General features: G+C 43.9%; 1 protein-coding gene across 1 annotated transcript in view; it reads left to right on the top strand.

The window, feature by feature from the left end:
• The window catches only part of LOC310796498 (A-type potassium channel modulatory protein KCNIP2), a gene marked incomplete at both ends in the record, with an annotated part of 190,741 nt that overhangs the window by 75,662 nt on the left and 95,079 nt on the right, over positions 1 to 20,000 (top strand). The gene's annotated exons all lie outside the window — the stretch shown is intronic.

Raw genomic sequence — 20,000 nt, 5'->3', positions numbered from 1 at the left:
GTTGTTCTTATGCGTCCCAGCGGGGAAACAGCGCCATCTCTGCTGTGTCTACAGGTGGAAAGCAGTAATTACACATCTGGAAGAACAGAAAACACAGGCTCTGGCATGTTTACAAGGGCTCGGTATTGGAAGCGACACAATATTTCGGAAACACCAAATGTCCGTTGTGCATTTTTAATGAGCATTTTCAATTCGCGCATTAACAAACCTGAGTGGAAACGCTGCAAAATGAGTACAAAAATAAATAAAAGGAAGAAAAAGAAAAAGAAATATCGCAAATAAGTTTTGACCCCATGAGGGAGGTGGAAAAGTTGGTGTATCGATAAAAGGTAAATGTGCAGCGGAAACAGATGAAGTGAATCTTTAACCAAACTCCATTAAAAAAACATGCAGTTTTAAAGTGGAGATGAAGCACTGAACAATATGAGTGTAGTTTGTTTGGTGAGTACCTTGGTTAAGACAGGGCCCTGCAATCAACTGTGAAAACCACCTATATTTGCAGGAACACTCAAACCTATTTCCCTGTTTCACCCGTTTTCGCCACTGGGCGCCGCCATGCTTGAGCAAGCTAGATGGTGACGTCAGCAACATTGTCCCTCCCGTGTGCTTCTTGTTTACTCACCCGTAACAATGGAGGATGCAGATCAACACACTGTACTCACTGTACCCGGAGAAAGACGGAGCCGAGGAGGATCGTTCTGTATGGCCCCAGGGTGCTCAAATGAGTTTTATCGTGTAAAGGGTAGTGGTAAAGATATTCATTTTCATGTAGTTCCAGTCAAAAAACCGCAAGTGCTGCATAGATGGCTAGCTGCGCTAAAACGTAAAAACCCATCTGTGGGCCCCGTACAACGAGTGTGCAGTGACCACTTCGTCAGCTCTGATTATGTGGAGGAGGGAGGCTTTGATGAGTCTGGAAGATTTGTTTTTCGCAAAACAAATCGCCTGAAGCCAGACGCGGTGCCGTCCGTCTTCGATTTCAGCGGCTATAGCGCAGGGCAGACGGACAGACCTACCCATGTCCCGGCAGAGGCAGCCCTCCGCCGGACTGACAGAGTGCAAAAACGCGCTGCCAAGGCGAAAGACCAAGAGGTAGATTAACGCTAGAGAGTTAATTTGTGATGTTTATAATCAGGGGTGTAGTGTAAGTAACCCCTCTCAGGACTGATAACATAATCTAACGTTAGGTCAGGTCCTGAGAGGGGCTAGGGTGTAGTGGTACATACTGGGTAAACTGGCTATCCAAGGTTAGTTTACCCATCATAGATAGATGATCTGAAAACAGGCGAGTGATTTCTACCTCATTTCAAAGACGTTTACCCTACACTACACCCCCGTTTATAATTTAATTGGCTTCACAATAAAAAATTGCACTTGTGAAATGAATCAATATGTTATAGCACAGCAAATCCCACACCAGCTAATTGTTGTAAACACTCATTCATTTGTCATTTCACAGTGCTCTACAAGTACTGAAGTGCAGTGTATATGTATATGGTTAATATAAATGTATGTATAGCCAAAAATATAAATAAACAACGCTCAATGCAGAGTAAACAGTTTGAGGTATGATACGTGTACGATGTACACATTATAGATCAGATATGAACAAGACAGTAGTATGAATACAGCATAGAATAACTAGTATACAACGTAGTGTGGTATTAATAATGAATTTGAATCCACTATTGGTCAGATATAAGCAGTGTACAGTCTATCATAAAATGAACTACATTACTATTGTAATAAACAGGACTATACAGTATTATATGCCATTTACCATATATGTCTAGACAGTACTATAAGTATGAATAGTGATGTAGTACATTTTATGGTTGTCAATTTTATTGCCCATCAAACTGTAAAATCTGAACACAAAACAATGCATGGGGCAATGTAATAATAATAATCAATGTAGGCTGTTCAAAGGGCTTAGCTGGAAATCTGCTGATGTGTTTTGCTATTGACAGTGCTTTGTCTGGCTTCTGTACTCCTAGATGCTGAGCGATGGTCACTGCTTTCTCTGTTGAGTGCTCCCTTAGTGCTGCCCGGATGGAGATTGCCTGTCCTTTCTGAAGCTGTAGTTTTTGCCCACCCTCTCCGGTGCCACCAGCTCCTGAGGCTCTCAAGTTTACCAGTGTGGATGCCCTCTGTTACTCTTTCCAGCTTCTTCAACAGCTGTTTGTCCAGCACCACAGTCTGGAGATGTGTAAATGCAGCAGAGCTGGGATGGAGCCACGGCTGGAGGCTTTCCTCTTCTTTACATGTCCTTATTGTCTCCCCAGAATCCCAGTTGTCCACGTTGGTGATGTGATGCAGCACAGACATCCACTATTCTTTCAGCTTGGTCACACTTGCATCACATGTGCTAGCAGAGTACCACAGGTGGTTAGTGATCATTTTAATCCACTCGAGTAAGTCAAGTTAAGTTTATTTGTATATCCCTAATTCACAAACATGTCTCAGAGGGCTTTACAGAGAAGATGTCTAGCTAAATCTAGCTCAGCACTATCAATAAACATTATTGAACAATATTATATTAGAGATGGAGGGGAAGAGGATGAGGGGAGGGGAGGGGAGAGGAGAGGGAACAGAACAAACAGGGTATACTGGGGCTGGGTGATGCGGTTGAAATCAATATCATATGGTAAATGGTAAATATCACAAAAGTCACAGGGGACAGTTTCAATACATACCAATGTATATCACAATATGGTAAGCAAAGTCACATTTAGTAATTCAATTATAATATATTCTAATTCCTCATTGTAGCACTTCAACAGTCTCTTTTTCATACTTTTGACAATATGCCACAGATCATATCCGTGCTTGGTGTTTTCCTCTTCTCGCACTACTCTCTGGACAGATGGGTGGCAGAGCTGGAGATGTTGTGTTCTTCCAGCTTGGCAAGGCGTCTCCAGATCTTCAACCTCTAACCTGTAACTGTTTTGTTTTTTACAGTCTCCTGAGCTACCACCAGCCCTGACTTGGTGTCAATCAGTGAGTAGGTGCTGTATGATGTGTTATGACTGGTGGTCATACCTTGAATCACCAGACACTACCAGAGATTCTTCACCTGCTGCATTCATTATTGCCTCATTGCGGAAACACAATTTTTCTTTCACTTCAGGAATGACAGGTTGTTTGGATGCGTGTTGGTGACTAAATACATTTTTCACAATTCTCCCAGTGATGCACAGTGAACGGTTTCAACAGCTCTTTTGTACAGAGTGATGTCCTTTGATAGAATTTGGCTTGACTAAGTATGCTATTCTACACCCCCCACCCCCACCCCAAAGGTCAGAGAAGCATGCAGGGAGTTGGTGGAGGGCCTGGTGACAGGAGAGGTGGAGGGCCTGGTGAGAGGAGAGGTGGAGGGCCTGGTGAGAGGAGAGGTGGAGGGCCTGGTGAGAGGAGAGGTGGAGGGCCTGGTGACAGGAGAGGTGGAAGCCTGTCAAGACAGCAGCAACCAGGTGCATGTCAGTACTCAGACTGATCTAGTGGACAGTAACTGTGAGGCCAACCAAAAGACATTTGTGAGCAAAGGCACAGTCACTGATGACATAGGTAATATGTTGGTAATCATCAATGACCATTCCTACTGTACATCAGGAGATGACCTCAGTCTGTTGGATGACATCCCAAAGCCAAGAGCTTCATCACCACAGCTGAGTGAGGTGTATCTGAGCAGTGAGGGGTCAGTCCAGGAGGAAAGTGCAGAGGACATGAGCTTAGATGGATCTGATGATGAATTTCAACTGAGTGAAGAAGACATTGAAATGGAAAGCTTGAGTGATGTAGAGGACATAGAAGATGAGGAGCCCAATCTCTCAGAAGACAGAAAGAGCATTGTATATACAAAAGAGCTGTTGAAACTGTTCACTGTGTGTCACTGGGAGAGTTGTGGAAAATGTCTTGTGGAGTGTCCAACACTTTCAAAAAGTGGATTTGGAATAACAGTAAAGACAGAGTGCATCGATGGTCACAGCTATACATGGCGTTCCCAGCCTCTGTTGAGAGGTGTAATGGAGTGCAATGTGTCAATACCTGCAGCAGTATTTGTTACAGGGAATGAGTGTACTCCTTTCCTAGAGGTCTGTGACACAATTGGCTTGGAGAGCCTCTCCAAGAGGCAGTGGTTCAATATCCAAAAGGCCTATGTCATTCCTGAAGTAAAAGAAAAATGGTGTTTACACAATGAGGCAATAATGAATGCAGCAGGTGAAGAATCCCTGGTAGTGTCTGGCGATGCAAGGTATGACAGCCCAGGTCACAATGCATCATATGGCACCTACTCACTGATTGACACAAAGTCTGGTCTGGTGGTAGCTCAGGAGACTGTGAACGTCACTGAGGTGAAAAACAGTTACTGGTTAGAGGTTGAAGGTATGGAAAGATGCCTTGCCAAGCTGGAAGAACATGGAGTCTCCATCTCTGTGCTAGCAACTGATTGCCACCCATCTATCCAGAAAGTAATGCGAGAGGAGTATGGCAATATCAAACATGAATATGATCTGTGGCATATTGTAAAAAATATGAAAAAGAGATTGTTGAAGTGCCACAATGAGGACTTACTTGAGTGGATTAGGATGATCACTAACCACCTGTGGTACTGTGCAACCACATGTGATGGAAGTGTAATCAAACTGAAAGAGAAGTGGATGTCTGTGCTGCACCACATCACCAACGTGCACAACTGGAATTCTGGGGAGACAATAACAAAATGTGAGCACCCTCCCTACAGCCGTGAAGAGGAAAGCCTCCGGCCATGGCTCCATCCCAGCTCTGCTGCATTTTCACATCTCCAGAACGTGGTGCTGGACAAACAGCTGTTGAAGAAGCTGGAGAGAGTAACGGAGGGCATCCACACTGGGAAACTTGAGTGCCTCCACTCCCTCTACACAAAGTATGCAACGAAAAGAAAGAAGTTCATGAGAGAGAGCTTTGAGGCTCGGCTTCGAGTAGCTGCACTGGACCACAACCACAACGTGATCAGAGAGACTGCAAAGACTAAAGGAGGAGAGAAACAGATGAAGCACCACTTTTCAAAGGCTGCTAAGCAGTATGTGGTGGCACCAGTAAAGATGGCTAAAGACTACAGCTTCAGAAGGGACATAGTGGCAGGAGCACTGAAGCGCTGCGAGGCGATCTCCATCCGGGCAGCACTAAGGGAGCACTCAACAGAGAAGGCAGTGACCATCGCTCAGCATCGAGGAATCCAAAAGCCAGACAAAGCACTGTCAATAGCTAAGCACATGAGCAGATTTCCAAATAATCTCTAAGCCCTTTGACCAGACTACATTGCCCTAGGGCTGGGCAAGGATAGCTGGCACTCACCGTAGGCAGTTTCAACTAAGCCTTTTATTGGGCAGAGACAAAATTGAACGTTTCGGCTAGTAGCCTTTTTCAACAACAAAAAAGGCTACTAGCCGAAACGTTCAATTTTGTCTCTGCCCAATAAGTGCCGGCTCTCCTCTTTTAATCATTTTGATGTAAACACAACAATTAAAAACACAGAAATTGAGTGTTGCAGCTCCGTAATAAATATGTTCAGGTGGGAACTTCACTGATTTATCCGTTTGATTGGCTGTTTGAGTGTCACTCATAACACGCTCCATTATCAAGGGACATATAGATATTGAAAAATGTTCTTATTGTATTGATGAATTTATCGCCAATATAAATTGCTTTTGATTTATCGCCCAGCATTTTCCCATGCATTAATTGCTTTGTTGTTTGAATTTCGAGTTCAAATTTCACAGTTGGATTGGTTAAAACTCCAGCAGTTATAAAAAAAAAATAAAAAAAAATGTTGCCTGGCAACGAGATGTCCCTCAGTGTTCAAAGCAACAGTTGTTGCAAAACAGATGTTTACATTGAGATGTACTGTAGAGCAGGTGCGCTTCGTCAATTTTCTCCTTGGCTGTGGGTGCTCAGCTACAGGAATTAGTCAGAAAAGATCACTGCATGAGTGAAAATAGCAGCACTCCAAAAATTACATGTTGTACAACGCGTTAGCCCTCATTAAAAAAATGAAAATCTGAAAGTCTTGCATCTTAATTTTCAGATTTTCATTTTTTTAATGAGGGCTAACGCGTTGTACAACATGTAATTTTTGGAGTGCTGCTATCTTCACTCATGCAGTGATCTTTTCTGACAGATGTTTGTGTTGATACATTTCTAATTAACTGCACTTTATTACTTACCATTAATTGTATCATTGTTAGTTATAGAGAAAATGAATAAACATACGTTTGATTATTTACTGTTATATGTATTCAGTTGTCATCTGTGTATTCATTGAATTCATTGCAAGTGTTATGAGTGGTACAGAAAATAACAGAACAATATGCATGATAAGGTAGTGAAAAGGGAAGATGAAATTCAAAGAGGCCATACATATGGATCATATAAAACAATTTATTCATAGCTCACGTCATTCTGAGAGAACATTTTTACAAGTCATTGTAGTACTCAAATCCACAGTATTCCGCGGATGGGAAGATGTTCCTGATGGCATTGACGACACATGCTGGAATTGGAAACCTGTTCCTCCTTCCCAGATGACCCCTGGACCAAAGGGTGAACTGTCTGTAGGCTGTCAGCCTGAAAAGACTGACACAGAAAGAGAACAGGCTTAGCATACTGATGTACTGTAACAAGGCTGCATCCTATAACCATGACTGTCATTCTCCAGTATTATGTCAAATGTTATAACAATGTGTAGTGTATGTGCTGGACCACTGTCAAAGCTACAGTATGCCCATACATCTGATTGTATACTGAACAAATTAATATAATTAGAAGTCATAACTTGAATGGGAAAAAGCCTAGTATATAGATGTTTGTATTGCCATGCACTCCCTCTGAATATTAGTATGGGCTGGAGACAAGTGATTCCCCGGGAACCAATGCATTTCCATTCATTCATTCTAACGTGCATGACTAAAATTAATATAGAAATAGACAGGTTTTGGGTTATGGGATCATCATTTTGACAGTGATGGTTGCGACAAGACAGGCATTTCAGCAAGCTAACTTTATAAGCACAGTTGTGGTCCATCAATTTTCATCAAACCCTTCTGTGGAGGTGTTTTGTGTGGTTTGTGGGCTAACTATTAACCGAAGGATTGAATGTAGCTAGCTTACCTGCTGTTTATTGGCCGCTCCAATATCTCAGCTCGGACATCCCGCAAGCACAACATTGAGACCTCCAGGACGTCTCTCTCTCAAGACACAACATCTGAAATGTCGGATTGCTGGTAATACAGTTCTCTTGTTGTATGAGATGCTCCAGGTTTGCCATATGGTCATCTTGGCAGCACCCGCTTTCCACATGGGTTTGCATTGCATACAAGCGAAGCAGCGGCACCACGTAGTATTCCCTATCCGCTGGCTTTCATCTTCGGCAATGTCACTTTCTCCGCCGTCGTCCGAATCGATAGGAGCATGTCTTACCACTGCTCTTGCTCTTACTGGCTCAAAAGCATATGCAATCGGGTTTCCGACCTGATCCGTGAGTCTTTCCACCTCGTCAAAGCTTTCAGACTCCATTGTAACAGCGCGCAACTAGTGTGTGGCTACTAGCCTGTCCATGTTCGTGACGTCAGCACGTAACACTGACAAACATGGCCGCGCCCTAGTTGAAGAATGCAAGGCAAAGGGGCAGTACAAACGGTGTTGTCATAGAAACGGCTTACTTTTATAACATATTATTGATTGTGGTATATATCTAAATAGCAAATTAATGCTATGATGTGTGTTTAGTGCGATATTTCATCTCCACTTTAAGGGAAGAAGACTGCCGTATTATTGTCAGGCGACTCACGTCTAGAATTGACATTTTATTCACTTACAGTAACTGCTCCGTGGATCACATACATGCCGAAATGAAGAGTGCACCTGGTAATCCATTTGGGAGGCCAACCTATATAATGAAGAAACTGTAGATGTTGTTCTTGGCGCTGCCTGCAGGGCACGCACATATTGGGTGTTGGTGTAACATTATCAGATCAGCAGAGGCAGGCAGCAGTGTGCTCCCCAAGCCCACCATGTTCTCCTCCTGCTTGTTTTCTCTTTACCCCACATTTATTCAGATCTGAGCATCTGAGCCTTTGACTGGTGTCTGGCTCTGTTTTAATCGCGTCAACGTCAAGTGGTTGCAAGCGCCTCCTCTTCACCAACTCCTAACACAAGCAGGGTAGTGGATGGAAACGCAGATAATTTCGCCTTTTCTTTTGCCAACTTTCTGAAAATTTGATGAAAATTTGCGATACATTTGGATGGAAAGCCAACTCCTGTGTGTGTAGACTAATCTTCTGTACAGCGTCTGGCTGGGCTAGATGCTGTGACTGGACTTACTGCTCTGCTCTGTCATTCTGCTCAAGTGATTGCAGGTCACTTGATTGCTAGATGATCAGATTGAGAGACTGGTAGGATGGTAAAGCACTGGCTAATGTTGATTAGACTCTCTCTCTCTCTCTCCCTCTCTCTCTCTCTCTCTCTCTCTCTCTCCCTCTCTCTCTTTCTCTCTCTCTCCCTCTCTCCCTCTCTCTTTCTCTCTCTCTCTCGCTCTCTCTCCTCCCTCTGTCCTTATTGGCCCGGAAGTTTATAAACAAACAATATTGTCAAAGCATGTACTGTAACAAGAAATTAATCAACAATTGACCAACATTTCAGAAAATGTATCTTTATATATTTACCATGTACTGTATGTACTATGTTTAGCCGTGTGTGTGTGTGTGTGTGTGTGTGTGTGTGTGTGTGTGTACGTCTACGTCTGTCTGTATGTTTCCCACAAAGTGTAGCTGAGCGCATTGTTGACGACTAATTCACAAAATCAAATGAGTCTCCGTGCAATTTTGATTTCCAGGGGGCGTTATTATCAACGGGCGCAGACCAGACATGCCTCTAGTCTGGATGCATTTGGACAGACAGGCCTACAACCAATCAGAGCGACAGAACGTGTGATGTAGCTCACGTTTGAACGGCGCTCCAAACCGTCTCTGGCGTTCCTCTGTCAGTCGTCGCAGAAAGACCGATGGTTTTGAGCCTTGAGTATCAACGGTTGCGATTGGCCGGAGCGTTTTCAGGTCAGTTGGGAATGTGTCTGAATGGGACGGGGTTCAGACACATCTGCCAGAGCAAAGAAAAGTTAGAAAACATGAACTGGCAGATCTTTTCCAACTGATCTTTCCATCTGGCTTCCTGACAGTCAGCCTCCTCACTGTAAACACCATAGTCATGAACAGATAGCTTAAACCATGTCTCACATGGTTGCCATGTATACAGGGGGCTTATGTAGGCAGAAGTTACGACAATAGTGGATTTGACCTCCAAAGATATCACATCTAGTTTGCAGGTCTTCTATAGGCTAATGCTTTAGAAACAGTTTAGTGTTTAGTGAGGCTTCAGAAGTGTTCTTCTCTAACATTCCAGCTAACAGTCCTGATCATGTTGTCAATGGAAGTGTTATGGTTCTAGCGTTTGGCTGTACTTTTGACTAGTCTAGACTAGAGCCTTTCAAACCTAGGTTTCTGACATATCAACAGCTTGAGCAGACCATTTCACAGCTAGGCTAAGGCGAATGTCAACTTTTTAGTTTTCATATTTGGCACCTCGTGTGCACAAGCTGCTTGTGAGGGGCTTACAGATGGCTGCTCTCCCTATGAGAAGGACCAAGCAGTTAGCCAGGTACTGTTCACTACCTGCTCTCATTAGCCGCCTGCTCAGTATGGAGGAGGCACTGCTTTTTATACCCGTGATACCGTCTGTTATCTTTCCATCTGACACTGTTATCATCCTGTGTGTACAGTACAGGTATGCTGCAACCATGTGGCTGTCAGAGAACTGGCGTTCTCCTATGTCACGTGTTGCACACAAAGATCATATATACGGAAGATGAACACTCCAACTTACTACCTTGACAGCTAGATCCATGTTTTCGCTCTTCTCCCGACGAGAGCCAATCACCTGACACCTGGCATTTGACACCTGACAAGAGCCAATCACCTGACACCTGACAAGAGCCTGCCCTTTTAAACGACTTCCCAGATGCTTACAGTATGTGAAACAAACCATCTGGCAGTGTCAGGTTATGCTTGTATTATTGTGGACATAAATAAATCATTCAATGTGTGTGTGAGTGTGCGTGTGTGTGTGTGTGTGTGTGTGTGTGTGTGTGTGTGTGTGTGTGTGTGTGTGTGTGTGTGCGCGCGTGCGTGCGTGCGTGTGCGTGTGTGTGTGTGTGTGTGTGTGTGCGCGTTTGTGTGTGCGTGTGTGTGTGTGTGTGCCTGTGTATGTGTGTGGTTTTATGTGGCAGGGGATGTGTTGCCTGCCTGTAATCCTTCATGCTACACTGATCACTCAATCTCTCGCTTCAGGTCGTCTTCTTCTGTGTGTGTGTGTGTGTGTGTGTGTGTGTGTGTGTGGTGTGTGTGCGTGCGTGCGTGCGTGTGTGTGTGTGTGTGTGTGTGTGTGTGTGCGTACGTGTGTGTGTGTGTGTGTGTGTGTGTGTGTGTGTGTGTGTGTGTGTGTGTGACAGGCTATAAACGGTGTTGGCTGAGGGATTTCTTTGCTTGACTGACATATTTCTTATATTTCTTTGAGGATGTGTCTGTCATATTGAAGCTGAAACAAGTTGCTGATTTTTCATTGATCGTCTATAAAGCTGCCAATCACTCATAATAAAGTGATTGGCCATGGAATTGCAGTAAAATAATAATAAAAATAAAAAAAGATGTCCTCTACTGTCTTGTAGTGCACCATGTGTGTGACAGAGAGTGGGCGTGTGCAACAGGGACATGCAGAGAGAGAAAGGTGAAGACAGACCAGACTGCCAGCAGTGAGGAACGAAACACAGATTGCGTTTACATGCCCACAATATTCCAGCTTTGGCCCGGTCAATGATGCAGATGAGCAGAGTGTTTACCTTCCCTCTCCAGTTCATTTCAGCCACTTTCCGTCTCCAAATTCAATTCAATAGACTCAAGTGAACAGATGTTCTGCGCCAGGGCAGCTGTTCCAACTACAGATTGTTTATTTTCACTTTTTTTCTGTAAAAATTAGCGGAATATTAGTATGCAATATGCATGTACACGCACATGCTCACACACACACTTCAAAACCTTCAAGTCCTTCCCATCCGCTCCTCCACATGTCCTTATAGGCCTCCTTGCTCAGAGTCCAATGACCAAGTTCGGTTGCAGCTGCAATCAGCAGATGGCAGAGTGTCACATCGTCTGGGAACAGGACGCTCTCAGACACTCACCTGTCCTCTGACCCCTCTCAGACACTCACCTGTCCTCTGACCCCTCTCAGACACTCACCTGTCCTCTGACCCCTCTCAGACACTCACCTGTCCTCTGACCCCTCTCAGACACTCACCTGTCCTCTGACCCCTCTCAGACACTCACCTGTACTCTGACCCCTCTCAGACACTCACCTGTACTCTGACCCCTCTCAGACACTCACCTGTACTCTGACCCCTCTCAGACACTCACCTGTACTCTGACCCCTCTCAGACACTCACCTGTACTCTGACCCCTCTCAGACACTCACCTGTACTCTGACTCCTCTCAGACACTCACCTGTACTCTGACTCCTCTCAGACACTCACCTGTACTCTGACCCCTCTCAGACACTCACCTGTACTCTGAGCGCTCTCAGACACTCACCTGTACTCTGACCCCTCTCAGACACTCACCTGTACTCTGACCCCTCTCAGACACTCACCTGTACTCTGACCCCTCTCAGACACTCACCTGTACTCTGAGCGCTCTCAGACACTCACCTGTACTCTGACTCCTCTCAGACACTCACCTGTACTCTGACTCCTCTCAGACACTCACCTGTACTCTGACCCCTCTCAGACACTCACCTGTCCTCTGACCCCTCTCAGACACTCACCTGTCCTCTGACCCCTCTCAGACACTCACCTGTACTCTGACCCCTCTCAGACACTCACCTGTACTCTGAGCGCTCTCAGACACTCACCTGTACTCTGACTCCTCTCAGACACTCACCTGTCCTCTGACCCCTCTCAGACACTCACCTGTACTCTGACCCCTCTCAGACACTCACCTGTCCTCTGACCCCTCTCAGACACTCACCTGTACTCTGACCCCTCTCAGACACTCACCTGTACTCTGACCCCTCTCAGACACTCACCTGTCCTCTGACCCCTCTCAGACACTCACCTGTCCTCTGACCCCTCTCAGACACTCACCTGTACTCTGACCCCTCTCAGACACTCACCTGTACTCTGACCCCTCTCAGACACTCACCTGTCCTCTGACTCCTCTCAGACACTCACCTGTACTCTGACCCCTCTCAGACACTCACCTGTACTCTGACCCCTCTCAGACACTCACCTGTACTCTGACCCCGCTCACTGCGGGGACGAAGCGTGCACAAGGAGAATGACGAGTGCTTGATTTTGTCTCCGGCCCAAGCGGGTAGCTTCGCTCATTAAAAATGAAGCCAATGTGGAAGTGGAAGTGTACCTCCATGAGTTTTTTGTGAATGTGGGAGTTTCCATATCCAACAAGTCTGGAAATACCAACGTGAATCCAACTGATTATATACAAGGTTCCTTTCCTCCCGTTTGCTCTTTTGAACCTCCCGACAATGAAGAGATAAATGAAATTATAATGGAATTAAAAAATTCTGCTCCAGGTCACGATGGAATTAGTTCATCCCTTGTGAAGGAAGTAAGAAACTCAATTATCAAACCTTTATTGCACATTTTTACAATGTCCATGGAAACGGGTGTTGTTCCATCTGACCTCAAACTTGCAAAAGTCATCCCACTTTTCAAAGCAGGTGATCCTGGATCCTTTACTAACTATCGACCCATTTCTGTTCTCCCATGTTTCTCCAAAATTCTCGAAAAATTAGTTTATAAACGTATTATTAACCATTTGAATAAGCAAAATATCCTGTATGAACACCAGTACGGATTCCGCAAAAACCACTCGGCTTACATGGCCCTTCTACAGTTAGTGGACAGGATTCACACTGCTTTGGAAAAAAAGGAATTTGCTTGTGGTATTTTTTTGGATCTCTCAAAAGCTTTTGATTCGGTTAATCATGACATCTTGGTTTCAAAACTGTATGCATATGGTTTTCATGGCAATATCTTCGGGTGGCTTAATAATTATATTTATAATAGAGAACAATATGTTACTTTTAATGGTATAGAGTCGAACAAGGCTAAAATTCAGTGTGGGGTGCCTCAAGGCTCAATCTTGGGGCCTTTACTTTTTCTTATATTCATAAACGATCTTGCAGCAGTATCGGATACTATGTTTCCAATATTATTCGCAGACGACACAAACTTATTGATGTCCAATAAAAATGTAACTGTCCTTATGAATGAGGTAAACATTGGTCTTCTCAGGTATTCCAAATGGTTTCAATCGAATAAATTGGCTTTAAATGTAAAAAAATCAAATTTTATGATATTTGCTGGTAAAATGAATTATAATTCGGAATTATTTAAAATATCTATTGATGGTGTTGAAATTAGTAAAGTCTCATCCACCAGGTTTCTAGGAGTCCTGATCGATGAGAAACTCACCTGGAAAGACCATATCAGCCAGGTCTGTAAGACCTGGCTGATATGGTCTGTGTGGTCTGTGTTTGTTTTGTTATTTGCTACTTACTGGTTTTTGACTGTTGTATTGCTTATTTATTTGTTTTGCTTTTTTTGTTGTTTTTTTGTTTCCTGTATTAGGATATTTTTTCCTTGAAATCCTTTGTTGTTTATATGATGGCAAGTAAGGACAATGTCCAAAATGTCTGAACATGATGATTTTCTTATTTTAATTGTAAGAAAAGGGGGGGCTTTACATAAGCGTTTGCTTCTGCCCCTAACCTTTGGTTATGACCTAAGTGTATGGTTGGTGGTGGTGGTGGTGACCAATAAATTTTTCATTCATTCATTCATTCATTCATTCATTCATTCAAGATCACAAAATCCCTTGGAATTATTAGAAGGATTTGTGGACTTCTTAATTTCTCTTGTCTTCTAACTTTATATTACAGTCTAATATTCCCATACCTTTCATACTGTAATATTGTTTGGGCTAGTACCTTCCCCACTCATTTGCATAAACTTTTATTGCTACAAAAACGTTTTGTTAGACTAGCAACATTTTCAAAGCCGTATGCTGAAACTGCCGCGCTCTTTTGTAAATGTGGTGTGATGTCAATTTTTGATATCAACATTTTTCAAACCTGCATTTTCATTTTCAAATTGAAGTATATGAGTACTGACTTACCAGAAAATTGTAAATCATTTTTCATCTGTAATTCACAAATTCATTCTTATCCTACTAGACAAAGCAATAACCTTAATATACCATTGTATCGTACATCCAGAGGTCAATTTTCGTTAAAATATCATGGAGCCAAAATATGGAATTCAAACTTACATTTATTGACTGTTTCTCTATCCCTGTCTGTGTACAAAAAGAAACTAAAAGGTTTTCTAATGTCTGGTAAATTTGGCACTGAGTGAGCTATGGCATTTCTGAGAGAGGTCTAAACCACATTCTCATTTTTATTTCTCTTTTTATTCCTATTTTTTTTTTTTTTTTTTTTTTTTTTATTTCACTAATCTGAATTATCATTGCATTTAATGTTTGTTCAATGTTAATTGAGTAACTTGTATTATTATGTTTTTCTCTTGAGGTGAGATCTTTATATAAACCCGTAGTGGGTTTCTATCTCACCTGCACATGTTTTTTTCTCCAATGTTGTAAACATTTTTTATTTTGTTCTGTTTTCCTTTAATGTGCAAATAAACATAAACATAAACATAAACAAGTGCCTTCGACCTGCTTTCGATCTAATGGCCTGCAGGGGGCAACTCCATTGGCTGCCAAAAGAAGTCGCAATGCATTGCATGGAGATCAGAGGGCGAATTGACCCTACTTCTCTCTTGATTTATGACCTCAGTAAACATTTTCCTAGTTGATGGTCTCAATAACTAGTTTCAAGCCTTCAATACAGCATGATGTTCATTTAGTTATGGTTCCATTTAGACTAAAGTAAGACTATAAAGCAGACTATGTTATGGGGTGTGATTGACAGGTTGCCTGTCCAGTGATGGACCAGCTCACAGATCACAGACAAATAGCAGGCGGAGCTGTGGCTCTTCTCGACCAAATTTACTTCTGGCTCCAAATAGCCAAGATGTCAAATGCCAACGTCAAGGCTTTAACCAAAGACCATGGGATTCAAGCAAGATGGCCCAACTTCAACTCACTTCCTGTCATTTTGTCACGTGGGTTTTGCCCATGGTTTTCCACGGACACGCCCACTTAGGAGACTTTGGGCAGGTCTGAGTCAATAGTTGACCTCGCCCATATAGGAGACTGGCACAGATCACGGATAATGGCAGCCAGACACAGACAGGCATCATCATGGCAAGTGAGCTTCCTCATCCCTTCTCCCCCCTGTAAAGTCTCTCTGAAGGCTGTGGCTAGTGGCTACTAAAGACAGCATCACAACACACTTATTTCAACACCTCTGAAAAAGCACAGGAATGCGAGCAGCGTGTTGCGGGCTGCACAAGATAACGAGAGCCACAACACACACACACACACACACACACACACACACATGCACGCGCACACTTTTCACGAACACATTATCACCGGACGGTGAAATGTTGCCTTTAGGACACATAACAACAAAACAACACGTGGGGCCACCTAGTAGCTTAACGTAGCTGCGACGTTATGTTTCCAGACTCACCCTGGGTCTGTACTAGGGATGGGCATTTCTAGCAAAAACACTATTCGAAATTCGCTGGCCAAATTCGAATTTAATTCGAAATTCGAAAATAAAAATAAAAATGTAAAAAAAATTAAAAATGTAATTTTTTTTTTTTTTTTTTTTTTTTTTTTGTGAGTGAAATGTTGCATTGTCTCCCCTGATTCTAAGTCTACGGCTTTATTAATTAATATAAAAAGCTTCTGCTGTGGATTTTTAGCTCAAACAAGCATTGCACCACTGAAGTAAAGAACATGTTACATGACATTGACATTTTCGAAAATAAAAAACAGTTTTGACAATCATGAGTGGTTCATTAAATATTTAGTAGGCTCAGGTCTGAGTGCCAAAGGGGTGCCAAAGTCACCCCCTCTCCCTCTTCATGGGATTTCATCCGCCATTCATTTTTCCATAAACCTTGCTTAAAATGCTTATAAAAATTGTTTTACTTGCTCAAACCAAGCGATTTGACTATACTTAGAATCAGGAATGCAACATTTCACTCAAATTTTTTTTTTTTTTTTTTTTTTTTGAATTTCGAATTTCAATAATAAAAGTCGACCTTGATAATAACAACGATTATTCGAAAATTCGAAATTCGATGCCCATCCCTAGTCTGTACCCGTGTCAAGTGACTGCAGGTTAGCAAGCAGCAGCCAGGAAGTTATGCATATCAGCGCCACGCTAAAACAAGAAGTTGGGTTGTTCTGCCTTCAGAGTAAAAGCATAAATTGTGTCACTTATGAGAAAAAAATATTTTTTGAGCCGTGCAGGGCAACAAAATTTTGGTTAGAGAAGTATAATAGTATTAAAAAATCGAATCAAAATCGAAAATCTACGTGTTTTTTTTTTTGCTGATCCGAAAAATCCATGATCCGTGGCTCAAAATCCGTCACGCAATCCGAACCGTGGGTTTTCTGATCCGTACCAGCCCTACTTGCTGCTACCATTTGTTAGAATTGGCAGAGCCTGCGGTGACCCATCTATACAAATATAATATCTATGCTTTAACTTGGAGTCCAAAAACCAATGGGTGACATCATGGTGGGTACGTCCATATAATATACGGTCTATGTTCCTGCCTGAAGAGAAGACACGTGTGTGTGTGTGTGTGTGTGTGTGTGTGTGTGTGTGTGTGTGTGTGTGTGTGTGTGTGTGTGTGTGTGTGTGTGTGTGTGTGTGTGTGTGTGTGTGTGTGTGTGTGTGTGTGTGGTGTGTTGTGTGTGTGTGTGTGTGCGTGCGTGCGTGTGTGCGCATTTGCTCATGTATGTCAGAGGCTGTCGTTCTGGCTACCAGAACAATCTGTGGACTCAGGGGTTGCCGTGGTAACTGTAATCACCTTTAATTCAGCATCCAACAGAGAGAGGGAGAGAGAGAGAGAGAGAGAGAGAGAGAGAGAGGGAGAGAGAGAGATAGAGGATGAGAGAGAGAGAGAGGATGAGAGAGGGAGAGAGAGAGGGAGGTGGAGCAGTGTGATGAGAGTTGCAGGTGAAGAAAAGGAGCACAGAAGTGAGAAAGCATATGAGTCAGTAAAACAGGGGAGGAGTCACTTGAGTTTGTGTCAACAGAGGAAACCAGGTGAGCTGAGAGTCAGCATGTTTCCCTATTTAGTTCCTCTGAATGCATACAGAGAGAGAGAGAGAGAGAGATAGAGAGAGAAGGGAAGAGAGAGACAGAGAGACAGAGAGAGAGAGACGGAGAGAGAGAGACAGAGAGAGAGAGAGAGAGACAGAGAGAGAGAGACAGAGAGAGAGGGAGAGAGAGAGAGAGAGGGATAGACAGAGAGAGGGATAGAGAGAGAAGGGGAGAGAGAGAGACAGAGAGAGACAGAGAGAGAGGGAGGGAGAGAGAGAGAGGGAGGGAGAGAGAGAGGGAGGGAGAGAGAGAGAGAGAGAGAGAGAGAGAGGGAGAGAGACAGAGAGAGAGAGAGGAATAGAGAGAGAAGGGGAGAGAGAGAGACAGAGAGAGAGGGAGGGAGAGAGAGAGACAGAAGCCACTTCTTAACATGCAGTGGAATCCGTATTATAACCTGCACCTAGCCGGTTGGCCTGCATGTTAAACAACAATTAGCCGGCCTACGCGCACTCCCGCGACTCCGTATCTTATCTACCTCGACCGCCGGTATAAGATCCGCTTCCACGCAATCGTGGCTCATGTTTAACAGTGGCAGGTCATTATCCGCATATCCGTAGTGGGCAGGTGTGGCTCTTCGTGACTCACTTCACGTTCGCTAGTTTATTAATTAATGAATCGTTCGGGCAATCGCTTATATCAACGAGCAAACTCACGGTTTCCTCAAGTGCTGCAAAAACGGCTTGATTTGTTAAGTGGGGGCTAGAATGACCGTGCTTTCCGAGGTGAGGGCTGGCTTGACTGCAGTTGCAGGCAGCCAGGTCCAGTGCATCAGGAGGGATGCTGCTGCGCTGCTTGCTTGCTCCCATGTCAGAAAAAGCCTAACTTTTGTGGGGAGAAATACATTGAAAACTAGTCAGATATGACTTGAAATGCCACTTGTAAAATAAATCACCCACAGTGATTGACGACAGTCCGACCACTATTTTGACTGGGCTGCTTTATGTAGCCTAACAACGGCGAAGCACTCATTTTTGGCACATTGCCACCCCTCGTTGGAATAGACTCCGTTAAAACGGCATGCTTTTTCAAGTCTCCAGATTTGTCGCTAACGTGATGCAGCCAATTCTATCAGCAGGCAGTGTTGTGTGACTGTGCCTCCCCACTGCGTAGAGGATAGGAGCTGACTGACTGAAAGGCTATCAAACTTTTGTGGGGAGAAATACATTTAAAACTAGTCAGATATGACTTGTTGCCACTTGTAAAATAAATCACCCACAGTGATTGACGACGGTGCGACCACTATTTTGACTGCCTCATAGCTAAAGCTGTTTCCTATCACATTTCTTGTGTTTGATACATGCTACCGCACTACCATGCTGCCCACTGGAAGAAAAAACGGCTCATATCCAGTTGTTTCTTAACAAAGACCCCTCATGTTTAGAAAGGGAAAACCTGAAAATATCCTGTTCTCTCTAGCCGGACATGATCCAGAGTTCATGTTTAAAAGGCACTAGAGAGAGAGAGAGGGAGAGAGAGAGAGAGAGAGGGATAGAGAGAGATGGGGAGAGAGAGAGAAGGAGAGAGGGAGAGAGAGAGAGCTATAGGGAAGGATAAGGATAGGAGAGAGAATCTTGACATATAAATACCTTTCTGGCCCACTCCCAGAGGATTATCTGGCAGACAGATAATAATCCATCCATCTACTGCTGAGGGCTGCTACAACTGTCCAACACCTCTTTCTGTCTGTCTCATCCTCTCTCTCTCTCTCTCTCTCTCTCTCTCACTCTCTCTCTCTCTCTCTCTCTCTCTCTCTCTCTCTCTCTCTCTCTCTACCACATTGGAGAAACATTGGAAACTAAATTAATGATGCATTCCTTCCCCTCTCTTCCTCTGCGTACTGTATATCTTCACTGCCATTTGCTCCAACCTGCCTCCCTCGCTCCACGCTCTGTCTCTCGCTTCTGAACGCTATTAATGAGCGTCTGGACAGACGGAGAGACAGACACAGACTGACAGACAGACGCTGAGTGACAGACAGACAGACAGACACACACACACACACACACACACACACACACACACACAGACGCTGAGTGACAGACAGACAGACACACAGACACACACACACAGACAGACACACACACAGACAGACAGACACACACACACACACACACACACACACACACAGACACACATCAGACACACAGACAGACAGACAGACAGACACACATCAGACACACACACAGACAGACAGACAGACACACAGACAGAGACACAGACAGACACACACACACACACACACACACACACACAGACAGACAGACAGACAGACAGACACACAGACACACACACACACACACACACACACACACAGACACACACACACACACAGAGACAGACACACAGACAGAGAGCGAAAGTGGGACAGCGTGTGGGACGCTAATTAATGTGTTTGCTTTGTTTCCTCTGTCACTTTACTCAACCTCCTGCTGGCTCCAACACAAACGCAGGCACACACACACACACACACACACACACACACACACACACACACACACACACACACACACACACACACACACGCGCGCGCGCTTACCGTCCTGCTGGCTCGCCCTGCAACAACCCCCCCCAGAGGCCATGGTGTG

Source organism: Poromitra crassiceps (genome assembly GCF_964638095.1).
Source record: "Poromitra crassiceps genome assembly, chromosome: 22".
Classification (NCBI taxonomy): Eukaryota; Metazoa; Chordata; class Actinopteri; order Beryciformes; family Melamphaidae; genus Poromitra; species Poromitra crassiceps.
Note: the sequence above shows the minus strand (reverse complement) of the source record. Positions and strands in the feature narration are given on the sequence as shown.